General features: G+C 44.9%; 1 protein-coding gene across 1 annotated transcript in view; it reads left to right on the forward strand.

Annotated features, from left to right (window-relative positions):
* Nucleotides 1-1,046: 1,046 nt before the first annotated feature.
* Nucleotides 1,047-4,234, forward strand: part of USP49 (ubiquitin specific peptidase 49) — an 18,044-nt gene continuing 14,856 nt past the window's right edge. Inside the window, exon 1 of the mRNA XM_015421655.1 lies at nucleotides 1,047-1,154. The gene's annotated coding sequence lies outside the window, so the exon portion shown is untranslated. The remainder of the gene's footprint in view (nucleotides 1,155-4,234) is intronic.

Below are 4,234 nucleotides of genomic sequence, written 5' to 3' on the forward strand. Positions count from 1 at the left end.
CACGTTCAAGGGGTCACTTAATCCAGGCATGGGAACACTTGAATGGTGTTGATAGAGCTGTCCCTTTGCATCTCCCTGGGAACAGATGAAGGGGGTCCTTCCACTTGCTTACTGTTTTGTATTGGTGGCTATGGCAAAGTTCTTCCACCTCCTTGGCAAAAGCAGCTTCAAAGTGGGGGAAAGGTTACCAAGTTCAAAAAGTATGAGAAATGCTGGACACCATTCATGTTGGTGCTGATTTCAGTCCACAATACATCAGATATTTCAGTAGGAAAATCTAGGTTATGATTATTGAGCTTTGTAATAGTTTTAACTCTCAGCAGAAGCTCTAATCCTTTGCGTAGTTTAGGAATGTGATACGGTCCAGTCAGAAGGGACTTATGAGCATTGGGCTAGGTCCATGTAAGTGTGAAGTCCAGTGTTCAAATGGCTGGTGGGGTGGGTGTACTATGGGATGTCTTGATCTCCTATTACATGTAGTATTTGAACATCTGTATCTGTATATTATTATTTGTATGTTCCTAAATATGTTAAAAGCAGCTGCGGTGGCTCAAGTGGTTAAGACGCTGAACTGCAGGCTGTGGAAGGTCAGTAGTTCAGCAGTTCAAGACCCGAGTGCTGCATGACGGAGTGAGCTCCCATCTCTAGTTTCAGCTCCTGCCAACCTAGCAGTTTGAAAGCAAGAAATTGCAAGTAGATAAATAGGTACCACTTCGGTGGGAAGTTAACAGCGTTCCGTGCGCCTTGGTGTTTAGTCATGCCGGCCACATGACCACGGAAACGTCGTCGGACAGCGCTGGCTCTTCGGCTTTGAAACGGAGATGAGCACCGCAACCCTAGAGTCAGACTTGACTGGCTTTCGAGCAAGGGAACCTTTACCTTTACCTTTCCATATTAGTTGTTTATGGGGGTTTTGGTCCATCATTTAAAATCTGTTCCCTACAGTACTTAGCAGAATAATTCATGTTCTACAGGCTTGTTTATGTTTTTCACAAGCATATTTTATTTTTAGGGCTTTTGTGCTGCATTGCCTTTTCTGATGAAGATCTAAACTATAATTAATTTTCTCAAAAACTGTTGAGGATCCTGTTGACTGAAATGGGGAGGTTCCAGCCTCTGGTCATTGAGTTGCGAGAATATTTAAATATGAATCGGTAAGTATTATCTCTTGTTACATTATTAGTGTGTGGCGTGTAACTTTTCTCTCATGTACACATGCTACAATACAGCCTGAAAAACACCAGTTCTTTTTGCCTTGTCTGCAACTGCACAGCAAAACACCTCAAGTGCTAGTGGAACTTATACGTCTACATCCAGTGCCTTTCATGGCAACTAATTTCTTGCATTTTACTTTTACTGAGTAGTATGAAATGTATAATTATATCCTTCTGGTTTTGTATCCCATGATTTTAGTCAAGTTACTGACTGCTTAAAAGGGAGCACTTACTATCTTTTTGTAGGCTTTGCTTGCCTCCATAGGATATAAAGATATTAAAATGTAGAGGTGAGCTATTAAGAAAGCTTGTAGTTATTGCAACCTTGTGTTGGCAAACCCTATTTAGAAGAAACTGAAGTTACAAACGTTTTTCCATTCATGCTGCAAGTACAAATATAGTGTAATTAGGGCCTAACTGAGGAAGTGTGCATGCACACGAAAGCTCACACCTTGAATAAAACTTCACTGGTCTTAAAGGTGCCACTGGACTCTAACTTTGTTCTACTGCTTTAGACCAACATGGTTACCCTCCCGGGCCTAAGTACAAGTGTTTGTTATCTAGATTTTGATGATTTTCATTAACAGGGGAAACAAAGATTAAACCAGTGTATTTAAAACTTCAGGAAAATAAGCCTGATAAAGAGGCCAGGTTCCTTAAAGAGCCATTACAAAATAAATGTTGGTACAACTTATGGATAGGATATTTTATGTATCAGTATATCTAATAGTAGTAGGGGGCTGCAGTGGCTCAGAGGTTAAGACACTGAGCTGCAGATTGGAAGGTCTGTAGTTCGGCACTTCGAGACCCTAGTGTCGTGTGACGGAGTGAGCTCCCGTCTCTAGTTCCAGCTCCTGCCAACCTAGCAGTTCGAAAACAAGAAATTGCAAGTACATAAATAGGTACCACTTTGGTGGGAAGGTAACAGCATTCTGTGTGCCTTGGCATTTAGTCATGCCGGCCACATGACCACAGAAACGTCTTCAGACAGCGCTGGCTCTTCGGCTTGGAAACGGAGATGAGCACTGCCCCCTAGAGTTGAATTCGACTAGCTTTCAAGCAAGGGAAACCTTTACCTTTAACTATATCTAATAGTCAGTGTGGATCCATCTGCAGACACAAATCCACAGATCAGACTTTTGTACACAGCAGGGAGATTTTTCAGCAAACTTGGGAGCAGTGTTCCCTCTAAGCTGAGTTCGTGTGAGCTAGCTCACAGTTTTTTAGCCTCTGGCTCTCACATTTTTGTCTTAGCTCAGGAAGGAGGGCTCCAGAGCAAACTAATTTACGCAGTAGCCAAATCCCTCACTCACAACTTTAATGCCAGGAGCTCACAGAGTAGAATTTTTGCTCACAGGACTCCATAGCTTAGAGGGAACATTGCTTGGGAGACCCTCAGGTCTGCAGAAAAAACTGAAATATTTTTTTAATGGAGGGGAGGCTAAAATCGTCCCCAAACCTCCATTGACCCACCAAGAGAACTGAATGAGGCAGCACTTTATGTAAGTCAGGGAAGGAGAGAGGGAGCTGCTTTGTTTGTCTCCCCCCCCCCAGCCACAGCTGGCAGGCAGCGCAGCTGTGGGTGGTGAACAGAGGCCAATGTGGCAGGGAAGGGTGAAGGTTGGCAGAATGGCAGAGGAACAGGTGGGAGGGTAGGCAGACATAGCAAGGAGGCCAGAGCTTTGGGGAGGGGTGAAGGAAAGCAGAGTAGGGGGGATGGGGTGTGCAAGATTACTCCTCCCCCACAAGATTCTCTCATGTCCCTGCAGGGAGGGGGAGGAGTGGGAAACCACATCAAAGGAAGAATGGTATGGAAGCTGGGGGTGAATGAGATCTCCCCCATGAGTATTGCAGGTCACCACTTGTATATAGAATATTTATATTACAAAAGCATCATTGTATATCTAATTCTCTACATGGCCCCATCTGTGAATACTTAAATCTGGAGACTGGGGCCCTGGGGATAAAAAACTGATCTTTCTACAACCCTGAGAAAAGCCCCAGCTTTGCAGAAAAACCTGAAATTTAAATCTATTATGAAATCTAAATCTATTGTTTTGGGGGTATCCTCAACAGGGGTTAAAACTCTGCAACATAATAATACTGCCTGTAGGTTTAAGAAATAAATGTCGTCTGTGGCCATTCCTAGGCAACCATAACAGTACTGCCAGTATTCAAGTTTCTATCATTCCAAGGTGGGGGGGTGGGGTGAGCAGGGCCCTTTCCAGGGCTGTTTTGGCCTTTGAGGGAGGCCTTAGAGCCAGGCCTAGCAACCACCACCATGTAATTTGCTGCTATGATTTATCCAGGCCTGGCTCCTCGCTACTGTTCGATGGCAGCTACCACATGAAAGCTGGTGTGGCGTAGTGGTTAGAGTTTTATATTGAGAGACCGGGGTTCAAATCCATACTCTGCTGTTGAAGCTTACTAACTTTGGGCCGCTCTCAACCTAACCTATACTCTCAACCTAACCTACTTCACAGTGTTATTGTGAGAATAAAATGAAGGTGAGAGGAAGAGGAGAATGCTGTAGGCTGCTGTAGGTCCACATTATGGAGAAAGATAGGGTATTAGCCGAAGATGGGGAGGCAGGTAAAAGGTAGGATGGTTAGTTGATGGGAAGGAGAGAAGGAAGTACGGAAAAGAGAGAGCATAAGGAGGCTACCAGGAGGAGAGGAAGAGGAAATACTGTGGGGAAGGGGATAAAGGGAAAAACGTGATACCAAGGGCTCTTTTTGTAGCAGGAACTCCTTTGCGTATTAGGTGACATACCCCTAATGTAGCCAATCCTCCAAGAGTTTACAGAGCTCTTCCCCCTTACAAGTTGCAGGTATCCCATAGGGCAGCCGGGCCTTGTGGCAGGCACCAAGATTGACCCTGCTGCTGAGCACTGTGCAACTTGCCAGAGTTTTCCCAGCTGCTGCATGGGAAGTGGTAAATCTGAAGATTGGGGGGGGGGGTAAAGGTTAAGTTGGCTGGTCGGTGGGAAGGGAGAAGAGGAAGCAGGAAGAGGGAGAGGC

The sequence above is a fragment of the Gekko japonicus genome, unplaced genomic scaffold (assembly GCF_001447785.1).
Source record: "Gekko japonicus isolate JY-2015 unplaced genomic scaffold, Gekko_japonicus_V1.1 scaffold2274, whole genome shotgun sequence".
Taxonomy (NCBI): Eukaryota; Metazoa; Chordata; class Lepidosauria; order Squamata; family Gekkonidae; genus Gekko; species Gekko japonicus.